Below are 13,605 nucleotides of genomic sequence, written 5' to 3'. Positions count from 1 at the left end.
TGCGCACGATCTGATCACCCGCCCAAGGAGTCCTACCGAATGTGTAAGATCTAGAAAAACCGAAGTGAACGGAGAAGTTCATGGAGGTATGCCTAGGCTCACTGGGGCTGTAGTGACAAGGAAAAGAAAAAGACTTACCTGTGCACAATTAAAAGCATCAACCCATAATAACTTATAGAGTATCGATGATATAGGTCCAAATAACTTAATTAAATTATCACAACCANGTCAACGCCGTGAAAGCCTCAAATATTATATTATTATATTGTTTGAAGCTAATTCTCAGTTAGCAGGCTAGGAATGTTAATCGGATATTATCTTCAATCCTTTAATTTAAACATGCATTTTAAATTATGAAATTCTGTTCTACATATTTTATTTTCCCAGGGGGTTAAGCGGCTGGGGCGTGAAGCTGATCATTCACTTCCAACTAGTGAATCTTTACAGCCACACCCTCACAATCTTGGCGTAATACTTAATTAGATAAGCAGAGGGACAACTTTACTTTACCTACAGATTGTCACGTGCATTTGTGACTGTAGACGGGATTTGAATTTGCGAATAGATTTATTGAACACTCACAAGTCGTAACCACAAATAATCGTAAAACTCTAAAGACTAATGTAACTATAACAGGTAAAGTGAAGTGTTCAACGTCTCCTTGCTAGCCGTTACTTGGTAACGAATACTATCTGGTACAAAAGGCTTTCCGACTGCCTTGAACGACATCTGTCTCACGAATGTACTGAATGAGATCAGTCGAGTTGAGCCTTACGTTAAGACCGACTGTCAGCCGGCCAGTCTCTCTTGGAATAAAGCACCCATCTGGGGCTTACGACCACATTTTTATTACTGTCAGACAATTGATGGTTTGTTGATTTTGGGCGCTCTTTCTGACGAGAGGACGGGTCTGTCGTTATTGCTGGGCCCCGCCAGTGCAGTCATTCTCGGGTCCATGTCCCTTGGGACTCGCGACCATATTTTACTGTCTCAGATTCGAAACTTCCCTTTTCGTCGCCTCCTACGACTCGCAGGGTCACGGTGGATGTATTCGACCCCGTCTTCACAGGGGAGGAATTGAACGAGGAGCCTCCATGGCTCCTTACATAGACTAGCTGATATCCATGGAAATCCCTTTATCACGAATCCACTGTTGGCAATGCGTGCTTACTGAAGCTTTCAATGTTAAACAACCGAAATTCTATAGTCCACTGTACAACGGGTTTTTCTTGTTCCATAGCTGATTGCTTTGAGCAGACCCGTCACAATATTTTAAGATGTCTGTGGCTGATACTAAGAAGACTTTTATCCATTTCTTGGAAGAGAAATCTGAAATCAGGCTTTTTTTTTCTTTTCAACCAACCACGGTAATTAATTAGCGACTTAGTTGTGCAAAATCTCTTTCCTCTGTTTTTTATTCAGCAGGTCACTTTTTCACACTTTACTCAGCGTACCCCCGGGATATTGGCTGGTCAAAATCCACACAGATAAGTCACACACGTGCCATAAATACACACATGGCGTTCTAATATGTTTTTCTCACGGAGCTAATAGACCCTTACACACACGGAGAACAATCACAGCTCAACGACATGAACAGAGGCGGCCGAGTGGGAGACTCTTCTTTGTATCAGGGGTGTGTAAACTTCCGTATTAACCAGGGTACATATTTCTTTATTCAAATGTTACACCCTAGAAAGGATGGGCCATCTTTATTGAGGTCTTTGAGAATACATGTAAAGAAGATTTTATTATTTTTTAAGAGTATACATTTACTCGATTTTATTGCGTCATGCTGTGTAAATCACTATATATAATATTGTCGCGTTTTTTCCTAGGTAACACCACAAGAAACGATCGGTTTCGGCTTATACGAATATTTATTGAACAATTATTTATTTACACTCACAATTATAATCACTCTCAATAACGCCTTCAGATGTTTCCTCTTCAGTGGCTATACTCCTGCAACGCTATTCTCGATGGAGTGTCTTCATTCTCGGTTCTTGCTATGCCGGTCGTTGGATCCTCACTGTTCTGGGTTCACTGCTCCCTATATGGGCTCGGCACGGACCACCCACAGGAAACAGAATGCTGCTGGGCAATGGATATCATGTATTGTTGTCAGGCTTGACTACTCATGCATTGCCTAGCAGTGGACGCCCTATTGTTGCGCATTCGTTGCTATGGGAACTCAAGAATTCGGTCTATGTTCCTTAAGCACTTCCCTGTTTATGTTTTGTTGCCTAATAATTGCTGGCCGTTGACCAGCAATGTACGTTCTATAGTCCGGTCCTCCTGGCGACGTGCCACAATAGTTATTATATCCCTGTCAACACAAAACTTTTCTCAGGAGATGGAGTTTGCTGTCTAGGAAAAAAAGTTTTGGCACGGATGTACCATGTACAGGGCTGGTACCAATTTTTTTGTTCATCCTGTTGTGTAAGTCGCTATGGACAATCTGATATTTATTTCGAAAAGCCTAACCTTATGATGGCAAACGTGTGCCGAAACATGCCGTCCTAGACAGATAATTCTCTCTGCTGGAAATAATGTTGTGTTGACTGGAGTATGATAAATATTATCTATAGTACAGGTTTCAGTTATTTGCCAAAATTCATTTCTTTTTCTGGTTTACTCATTGAAAAGTCAGGTGGTTATGGTACGTTATGACCTTTACGGTACTAGGAGAGCTACCTAATATTCTTATGTTGTACATAGACCCGTAATAATTATCGATTTTTTATTATATTAAAAATATTACAGAGTATAAAAGCCTTAAAATCTGTCTACATACAAGTAAGTTTTTTCCTTATGCCTCCTGTAGTTTATGGTGAAACAATTTATCGTTTTATATATTCTACATTTTGACTTGTTATTATTAAAATTGCTTGTATAGTGCAAATTATATAGGTTATAATAGGGTAACTCTTTGTGAGATTGTGACCTGGACTTGCTGTACTCAGTGTAGGGTCCATTGGGGGCCTCTTGTGAAGATTATAATAAACCTTCTGGATTCCTATAAGGCTTATCCTGACCATCCTAGCCACAGCCAGCTTACCAAGAATGATTCTGCTCAATGGATATAGCAAGTTATCAACACTAATTTATAATCTGCATGAATGACAAAGTTTTCATTATGTACGACGTACTATTCTAAATTACTTACCTTTTATTAAAATACTCTCCTCAACTCTTTAATTTTTTAAAATCCTCTAATTTATGCTTGTCCTTCGTTCTACGAAACCACGTTTTATTTTGCAGTAATTCATTTTTCTTTTTCCAATGGAACTTCCAGCCCATTCAGGGCCCAGGCCTTTTATTCAGTTCTTAATCATTTTTATACAGACAGTAGGACTCCTTGGACGAGTGATAAAATTGTCACAAGGCCGCTACCTAAACACAGGATAACACAGACACAGAATAAACACATATAAACGCCAAATATTCATGTCTTGAGTAGGATTCGAAACCATGATCCCAGCGTCCGAGCGAGCGAAAACAGTTCATTCCTCAGACCGCGCGGCCACTGTGATCGGCCCATGCAACAAATCTAATAAAATTATTCTCTATATAACCCAAAATTTAGCTTTTGGAAAGGAAATGAAGTGACCGCACAAATAATTACAGTATATTACTAGTAATAAGTCATTTCAGTATTTTTTATTTGTTTGCATATTCAGCGGCCATGAGCTCAGTTATAAGCTAAGGGCGAACAAAAGCAACAAAGCTAGCAATAAAGCAAGCACACACACACGAGGGACAAAACGGAGCAACTTGTATCCCGTAGACAATAATAATATTTCGGTTAAAGAAATCACGCAGTTTTTAATAAATAAGAGTGTGCCATTCATTCATCAGTAATCTATCAGACGACAGGTCCACAGTCTCTTCCAAAACAGTTCCTCCACTTAATGCGATCTAGAGCTTTGTCCTTCAAATGAGAATATCCTCTTCTGTCCCCAAGGTCATCCAGCATCTTCTTACGTCTTCTTCCTCGTCTTCTGGATCTCGCATACATGGTATCTCTGTTTTTGGAAAGAGACTATCTAGGAAAAGTGATAATGTGGTAGTTTTTCCATTTGCTTTCCACATCGCAGTACAACAGCCGTTCAAACCACTCTGGTCACACCTGTTGCTATACGAACTTGAACCATCTCGAGCATCATTTGCTCTGTGCTTCAAGTCGCTGCTGATGACGCTGTTTCCGGCATCAGTTTTTGGTTTTTGGTGTCTCTCTTCGTCTGATGCCTACCCTTTGACCTGTCCAGCAAGGGAGGCCCTGCCAGTAGCTACGCTACCGCTGGTATAGCTCTCAGGGTCCTTGGCATACTCAAACCCCCTCACCACGATAAGGTGGAGACACCAACGAGGGGGACCATTATAAAACATTATTAAGAAAACCAGTTTCGATTCCAAATACCTCAGCCTGCCCACAAACAGTGTTGGCAACTGAAGAGCATCTAGCAGAAGGACAAGTGTAATTTTAAGAACAGACACTGAAGATGAAGTAGTCTCTATCGTACAGAACAGGAACTCGATGTCCAACTGATACCGGCAGCAACAGTAGTTTCAACTTATCTCTTCTTGTATAATTCCCCTACTCAAATATCTGAATAAAGGAAGACTCCAGAGACAGCTTTTATTTTCAAAATATCTTCCATGTTGGGACTGCTGATCACAGCGGCAGCGCGGTCTGAGGTATGGACTGTCTTCCTTCGTTCGAACACGGGAATCGTGGGTTCGATTTCCTCTTAAGGCATGAATGTCTGTGTGAGTTAAGTCTGTGTTTGTGCTGTCCTGTGTGCAGCTAGCAGCCTCGCGACTGGCTGATCCCCCGTCCAAGATGTTCTACCGACTGTGAAAAAGATCAAGAATATTAAAAAGAGGCCAAGGTCCCAAAAAAGGCTGTAGAGCCGTAGATGGGTGGGTGGATGGATAGATGGGTTGAGGAATAGATATGGAGATAGATAGACAGACAGACAGATAGGTGGATAGATAGATAGATGGCTAGATAGATAGATAGATTGATAGATAGATAGATAGGTAGATTGATTGATAGATAGATAGATAGATAGAGAGAGAGAGAGACAGACAGACAGACAGAGAGGGAGACAGGTGGACGGACGGACGGACGGACGGACGGATGGATGGATGGATCAGGATAACATTTGATTTAATAATTTCATACTTTATAATGTAATAGCATAGAGAAGATTAACACGTATGTAGTAGGTATGTAACCGGTTAGAATTTAGACTGGAAAATGGGCTAACTACAGAATATAAATGAAAAAGAGTAAATTAAAACCAGAGTTTTGAATTTAAAGAAACCGCTTTTGAAGTTTGCATGTTCATTATTTGTTGAACACCCCTGTGGCAGCTTATACAAAACAACAAACTCACACAAACCGTCATATTTTTTTTTACAAACAATAACTTCATCCCCTAACAGCCTATGCTCCCTCGGATTTACTGCAATACAGTCACAATTATTCTTCCATGTTATCGCTACATACAACCCTCTTCCCAACTCCCTCCTTTTTCATCATCCCCCCTTTTGCTATTCAGAAACAAAACTGCAAAAGGGGCCCGTCTCCAGTATGTTACGGGTATTGTTAGTGCTATTCTATTCTCTGTTCCACAGAAGAATAAATTTGTAACTTTTCCAAAAAGAAAATGGGAAGATCAAGAATCAGTAGGACACTGTCTTGGATTTGAGGTTCTTCCAGCGATGACTATGAAGAGCCTTCATCCGACGTTTCGTAGGAACATGTTGCCTCAATCTTCAGGGTCAATGAAATATGCTAAGCAGGAAAGATAGACTTGAAAGGATTCTGACGATGGTGTATACTGTACTTCTTTTGGCTTATTTTGGACTTCACCCATCGTCTGGTATGTAAAAGACAAAAAGACAAAAAACCACGACGTTTCGGTGGCTGGATCTATCTCCGTCTTCAGGTGGATAGGGANTTTTTGTCGTTTTGTCTTTTACATACCAGACGATGGGTGAAGTCCAAAATAAGCCATAAGCAGGAAACCATTGTGAAACAAGTCGCAAGCAGAGTGAGGAGGCAAGACTTTCCTGCGAAAGCTCGATTGGCTTTCACAGAGCTACATGAGTTATACGTATCCCAAAGATAGAGCTCTTCAATAGGATACTGTGATCCCATAACCTTAAATTTTCATGAAATTAACACTCGTCCAGATCATGAATTTTAATCGAAGGATTATTAACGCTGGCTATATGTACGTACTTTGTTTTATTTCGGCATTGTCCGAAATGCTTAACTATCTGGTTCCATGATGCTGAGTCCTTGAAAAACCATCAGTCTCTTATCTATGTAAGAATTTTCCAGCATTTTGCCGACCCAGATGGTTCATTGCCGTATTCACAAGAGTTCGCCGCTTGTTCCTAACCTGAAGCAGATGAAACCATTCCATATCACCTCATCCTATTTTTGTATGATTCATTTTAATATTACTCTTCAACTTACGTCTAGTTTTTCCATCTAATACTGTTTATTGTACTACAAACTCCGTCACCAATGCAACAAATTGTTCCTACTTTCTTCCACTATGGCTTTGGACACAACATTTTTCTGCCCTACAGGGCCATCTTCAGGTGTCTTACTATGCTAAAACAGAATTCCTAAATACAGGATTGCAAATAATAATAATAATAATAATAATAATAATAATAATAATAATAATAATACAAGTGTGAATGACTCCTTGGAGCTGAATATATGATAAATTCATGGCGTTCCACTACGCTAGCCAAGACTTTCCATGCCAACCGGGAGTTCTATTACTCTTTTGAAATTAGCCCACCACAGGGCCCTATTCTGAGGATCTAGTAACAAGCTAATGTTTGTAAGAATATAATACTTACACTACGTCATTACGTATTCGTCTTTTGAAAGTTTTTATTAATTATTTCTCCCTAAATGAAATAGGGCCGGTCACGGTAGCCGAACAGTCTAAGGCATGTAGTGTCTTCGCTCGCTTGGAAACCGGGATCGTGGGTTCAAATCCCACTCAGGGGATGAATGTTTAGTTTGTGTGTGTGCGTTTTTCTGTGTTTGTATACAGGTAGAGGCTTTGCGACGAGCTGATCACCCGCCCAAGGAGTCCTACCGAATGTGTAAGATCTAGAAAAACCGAAGTGAACGGAGAAGTTCATGGAGGTAGGCCTAGGCCTACTGGGGCTGTAGTGCCAAGGAAAAGAAATGAAAAGGAAACAGGAAATGAACATAGGCCTAAATATGATTTTCTTTGCCCTTATTATAAGGTGCTCTGGAAGCACAACAAAGCAATAAGTATATCTTGGAGCTCTACAAAATGTTGGTATATTTTTGAACAGCTGACTTTATGGCTGCTGAGAAGGACTCGATTCCATGGAGTTAATTACTTATTTACTTTTAAGCAAAGAAAACGGAATTAATCCTAGTCAACCCAGGTGTAAGGTAAGTCGGGACAGCTCATTTGGTATAGCAGCGAGCTAAGGGTTCGAGAGCCCGGGTTCGATTCTCGGAAGTGCAAGATTTTTCTCCTCTCCACAGTTTTAAGTCCGGTGCTGGGGTCCACCAAGCCTCCCATCAATGGATAGAGTGCTCTCTTTCCCAGAGGGTAAAGTAGCGGGGGCGTGAAGCTATTAGTCACCTCCATCTAGTACCGAGGTCAAGAATGGTGGAGCCATTCCCCCACTGCCCCATATATCTTCATGTCATTGTGCTTAACTAATTAAACACAGGGAGAGTTTTACCTTACCTCACACATATGTAAGGAATGTAGTAAAATTGAGGGCCGTGCCTTAGCTCAAGCGGTTAATCGCTGACTTCCCACCGCGGCGGCCTGGGTTCGATCCCGGGTCTGTTCAAGTGGGATTTGTGGTGGACAAAGTAACGATGGGACAGGTTTTCTCTGAGTACTTCGGTTTCCCCTGCCAATCTTCATTCCACCAAATGCTCCACAATCACCCTCACCTATCATCTGGGGGTGGTACAATAGGCCAGAAGTGGCCGCAGTGCAAGGGATTTAGTCCCACTAGCAATAAAAAAATAGTAAAATAATATTGTATTAATTATGAATGTAAAAATGATGTTAATAATTCCGTAAGATAGAACTGTTACCAAAAATTAGCTGACGTGAAACACTCATAACATTCGCGTGTGAAACCATCAGAGAAATACGCACAAGTATGGCAAACCAGTGTTGGGCAAATTAAGATTTAAAGTTTAGTCGCTTCATGGAATCCATCATTTACTATTCATACTTCATAGCCCATCTATCCATCTTAATTAGAGTGTGTCCCTATGTACGTATCAAGTTTAAGAGCGTTCGCAACGCTGGGGAGCTGCTACTAAACCCCTCCGTACAAATTCGGAATAACTGAATGGATTTTCATGAAATTATACATTCAGGAGTTTTCATAAAACCTATCTATATAGTCAAATTTTGCTTAAAGTCAGACAAAAATCATGGGTAGTTCACATGAAGACGTGCATGAGATCGGAGCGTAACTCTCAGAAGCGTTTATCGCAGCGATAAACATCACAACAAAACTTGTAGTGAAGAAAGTACACTCTCTTCCGAAAGTCTTTGACTTTTCGGAGGTAATACAGCAGGAATTATACTTTTCATATATTTCCTACCTGCATAATGAAAAATCATCAATAATATTCCGAACACAAACGAAGATTACAGATGTTCCGTATTTTCGATAAGAAATTAAGAAAATTTTCGTCCCATTACATATCTCTATATCTGTCCATCTATGGCTCTACAGCCCTTGTGCACCTTGGCTACTCTTTTGAGATTCTTAATCCATACACAGTCGACAGGACTCCTTAAACGGGGGATCAGCCCATAGCAACGCCTCTACCTATACACTGGGCAACGTAAACACAGAATAAACGCACACAGATATTCATGTCTCCAGTGGGATTCGAACCCATGATGCCAGTGTCCGAGAGGGCGAAGACAGTTCATGCCTTCGACCGTGCGGCAACTGTGACCGGCTTCACCTACATATATTTAGTTAAAATAAAATATTACACTTAACATGAGTAGTATTTGAGCTTATTTTAATATATTCTTAAAATATTTGAACCTATTGCAGTAAATAAATATCTGGTTTTTGTAATTTACTCCGTCGAAGAAGTCTGTTAAGTGTACACTCTATGCGTGTACAGTCTCCGTATAATCTGGTAAAAATTTACCAGTGTTTCAGAGGAATATAATGTCTCCTTCTTCAGAGTCGAATATTAAGCGAAGGAAACATGCATCTCCCTATGCGTCATGAAGACGTCCTATGCTAATTGCATCAGGACATTCACGCTAAGTCTCACTAGTTATGATTTAAATGAACTCTTATTCCCAAGCCACATGTAACTTTTTAAGTTTCTTCCTAACAGATGTTCGCAATTTTGATCACAGTACCTGGAAACAATAACACTTCTTTATTAGTATATCATTGATCGTCAGAACTTACGCCATACGGCTGAAGGGGATTGGGTCATCAGGCTAATATAGAGCCCCCCTACCTATCTTGGAGGTTATTTAGCTCCCAATGCACCCCCTCCCCGTTTCCGAAAACACACACGTCAACGGTTGAATGGCCCCGAGCGTAGATGTGTATGGACCAATTTTGCGCTCCGTAACCGTCCAATGGTAAGCGATTTGGCGGTAGCGTGTCTGTCCTATTGTTGGCCAATAAAGCATTGTACTGTTATTGGGGGTGGATAGATAGAGGGGTTGAAACTAGGGGGTGTCATTGTTGTAAGAGTCATTAATCACACGTTGGAGCGACAGTAACATGGCACATGGGGTTTTGTGAGAGGTTGTCAGGAGAGAGAAGGGGTGTGTTTTTAGTGTTGGGCTAGGGGGTTGGTGGGGTGGAATACGGGGTTGACGTTCACACCACTAAAGAGTGGCTGCATTGACAGGGGTTTGAGTTTAAAGGGAGAAAATATTTTTTGTTGAGGGTGACATTCATTGGTGCAGAAAGAAATATTTTTATTCTTGAAGTAATAAAATTAAAGAGAAAAGACCTTCACAAGATGTTATCAATATGATACAGGTTCTGCATGTTGGCAAATTCCGTAATCCTTTCTCTCGCAGAAATTTCCAGTTCTCTTTCAATGTAAAACCTGCAGCCCTTGAAGAAGGTGTCATGTTGAAATCACGGAATTGACATTCATGTAATATTTTAAGCGATTTTTAAGAAAACTGAAAAGTGAGAAGGCATCTCCATGGACAGACCCCCCTAATGAGAAGCTTTATCATTTTGCCTACCAAGAAATTTCGTGCAGACCGAGGGCTCGAGACCGCCACTAGAGACAATCCTGAGAAGTTCGCCTCCCCCAACCCCCACCACCACATTTAATTAGTACCACGCGGTAGCGTGGTTGGTCAAGGCACTATGCTACAAGCCGGAAGGCCGCAGGTTCAAGTCCCGATGAGGTCATTGAATTTTTTTCAATTTACCTAATCCTTCCAGCCCTACTATATCCCTGGGGTCGACTCAGCCTCTAACAGAAATGAGTACCAGGGATTAATTAAATAATTTTCCTGGGGAGTAAAGCGCGGCCAGCGCGTAAGGCTGACAACCTTACCGCCATCTTTGAGCCGATTGTCTAGATAATGTGGGAGCCTCAACGTCTCACAACCCTATGGGCCTTCATGGCCTGGTACAGAGATAGCTTTACTTACTTACTTACTTACTTCCTTTACTTACTGCCTTCCCTCACATATTTGTGTGCCCCAAGCTGTCTTGTCCCTTCAGCTTTCGGACTAAAATATTATTTACATTTCTCATCTCCACATACGTGCTACATGTTCCACTTATTTCAGCACCCTTGTTTTAATCACTTTAATAATACCTGACGATGAAGACAGATTATGAAACTTATTACATAATTCTGCTCGTCGTCCTATCACATCTACTCTAGCGCTTTATTCTAAAATTCCCTCCGTACAGCATATTCACGTGGGCCAATTTACAAGTCGTAATTGAGGAAAAATAATTTAGTCTGTTCATATAATACAAATTTCATTTGTAATTTGAAATACTGAAGTATAAAATTTCTCGCAGATCCTGTGCTGGAATTTCTGAACCCCAAATTAATTTGACACATTAAATCATGTCCCAACAACTCGTACTTTGGGGAGCCGGTGTAGCGTAGTCGCTGTAGCTACTCACTACGGGCTGGACGGTGGAGGGATCAGAGTTCGAGTCCCGGTAAGGACAAGAATTTTCTCTTCTCGACGTTGTCCAGACCGGCTTTGGGGCCCACCCAGTCTCCTATCCAATGGGTACTGGGAGCTCTTTCTCCGGCCGGGGCGTGAAGNAATATTGGAAAATTGAGCTCCTACCTTACAGAAAGCACGCTTAGAACTGAATTTACATTAGGTAGATCAGCCAAATATTTTTTTCAGGGAAATATTATTGTTTATCTGATAATAACACGAAACACCTAAGTAAAAGCGTGGACAAAATATAGAATATCTTAGTATTAAAACAGATGGTACATATAGTAACCACGGTGCTTCAAATGGTTAATATACCAGTTCATCATAACTGCTTTTCGTTTAAATTAATCCTATAACTGAAACATTGCTTTCATCGATTAGATATAATTACGAGCGTTTTACATTTGCCACCCTTTTTTTTCCCCTTGGCACTACAGCCCCAGTGGGCCTAGGCCTACCTCCATGAACTCCGTTCACTTCGGTTTTTCTAGATCTTACACATTCGGTAGGAATCCTTGGGCGGGTGATCAGCTCGTCGCAAGGCCTCTACCTGTATACAAACACAGAAAAACGCACACAAACATCCATGCCCTGAGTGGGATTCGAACCTACGATCCCGGCTTCCGAGCGAGCGAAGACAGTGCATGCCTTAGACCGCTCGGCTACCGTGACCGGCCCACCCTTCTTTTACTGAGTGTGTTAATTTACGTTAATCGTTAATTATTTAAACTATACGGACCTTATATATGTGTGCTATATATAAATATATGAGGTTTACTTTAAATTCATTATCTTCGTGTGTATGCTTTCGGAATTGAGTGAGAAGGGAGGAGCCGGCAAAGGAAATATGGCAAGGGTTAATTAATATGAACTAATGATGCCCTTTTCTCCCTGTTACAGATACTTTGCCTACGCTGGAGCAAGTGGCAGGACTTGGTAGAAAGCCCATTCAGGAGGAGGGAACATAAGGCTGCCAGGGTATCCATTAAGAAGCTGCTACTAATTAGACATACTTAAAATGCAATGACATTATACAGGGGCTTAACGATGTTCTATATCAATATCAAAAAAAAAAAAGAACTTTAATTTCCATAAGATGAAGTTACTTCAGTTTCTATGAGGAAAAGTCGAAATGTAGTAGAAATGATGTGATTATAAGATTTTTAACAAGTTTCCGTGATTATGAGATTATGTGCACCAAGTACATTTTCTTTCCTGCTAGTGGAACTACGAGTAAAAATATCGCAAGTAATACAAGGTAAGATAGTTTATCCCTGTACTTAAGTATTGCGGGACGCGGTAGCATAGTTGGTTGAGGCACTATGCTACAAGCCGGAAGGTCGCTAGTTAGATTCCCAGTGAGGTCACTGGAATTTTCAATTGACCTAATCCTTTCTGCCGCACTATGTCCTTGGGGTTGATACAGCCACTAACAGAAATGAATACCAGGAAGATTCGTGGGGTGTAAAGGGCGGCCGGTGTGTAAGTTAGGCCGCACACCGGCATGCGTCAAGACATGTAACAGTCAAGACACGATGTCTGCGATATGACGCAAAGAAAGGAGCACCGTTGAAACGAAGGAGATTATAAAAACCACCGCACACCGGTCTGAGTCATGATGCTGACGTCAGCTTCATGCTGACGATTCACGAATGAAACAAGACTGCGTCTTTTGTCTCATGTCTTGATGCAGTTGTTGTGCGACCGCCCTAAGGCTGACAACCTTACCGTCACCTGTGAGCCGATTGTCTAGAAAACGTTGGAGCCTCGACGTCTCACAAACTTCTGGGCCTTCACGGCCTGCTTTTTTTTATTACTTATGTAATTAAGCACTATGGCATGAAGACTTATGGTGTAGTGGAGGTATAGATCCACCATTCTTGGTCTCGACACGCACCTTCTGCTTCACTCCTGAGGATAAGGCTCCCGTACCCTTGGGACAGGAGACTGAGTGGTTCCCATAGCCGGTTTGGGGCCTGTAGAGAAGAGAAGAATTTCTTACCCATCGCATGTACTCAACAGTGGCTAATATTATTGCAGGACGGTCACAGTGGTCGCGCGGTCTAAGGCAGGAACTGATTTCGCTCGCTAGAACGCTGCGATCGTGGGTTCGAATCCCATTCTAGGCATCGATATTTGGTCTATGCAGGCGTTTATTTTGTGTTTGTGTTGTCCTGTGTTTAGTTAGCGGCCTGTAGACGGGCTGCTCACTCGTCCAAGAAGTCCTACCGTCTGTGAAGAGTGTTTACGGAACCGAATAAGAGGCCAGGGCCCTGAATGGGCTGGAAGAGCCATTGAAACAACAAAATGTTATTGCAATGCAGTACATTAATTAGTCTCACGAAATTTT

General features: G+C 41.4%; 1 long non-coding RNA gene across 4 annotated transcripts in view; it reads left to right on the top strand.

Moving 5' to 3' along the window:
• LOC111865038 overlaps nucleotides 1–12,420 on the top strand; it is a 425,443-nt gene extending 413,023 nt beyond the window's left edge. For all 4 annotated transcript variants that reach the window (XR_002842892.2, XR_002842893.2, XR_002842891.2 and 1 more), the window contains one exon: nucleotides 12,156–12,420. This is a non-coding gene — a long non-coding RNA (uncharacterized LOC111865038). The remainder of the gene's footprint in view (nucleotides 1–12,155) is intronic.
• Nucleotides 12,421–13,605: the final 1,185 nt, after the last annotated feature.

Source organism: Cryptotermes secundus, unplaced genomic scaffold (genome assembly GCF_002891405.2).
Source record: "Cryptotermes secundus unplaced genomic scaffold, Csec_1.0 scaffold971, whole genome shotgun sequence".
Taxonomy (NCBI): domain Eukaryota; kingdom Metazoa; phylum Arthropoda; class Insecta; order Blattodea; family Kalotermitidae; genus Cryptotermes; species Cryptotermes secundus.
This window is presented reverse-complemented; position numbering and strand designations above follow the sequence as displayed.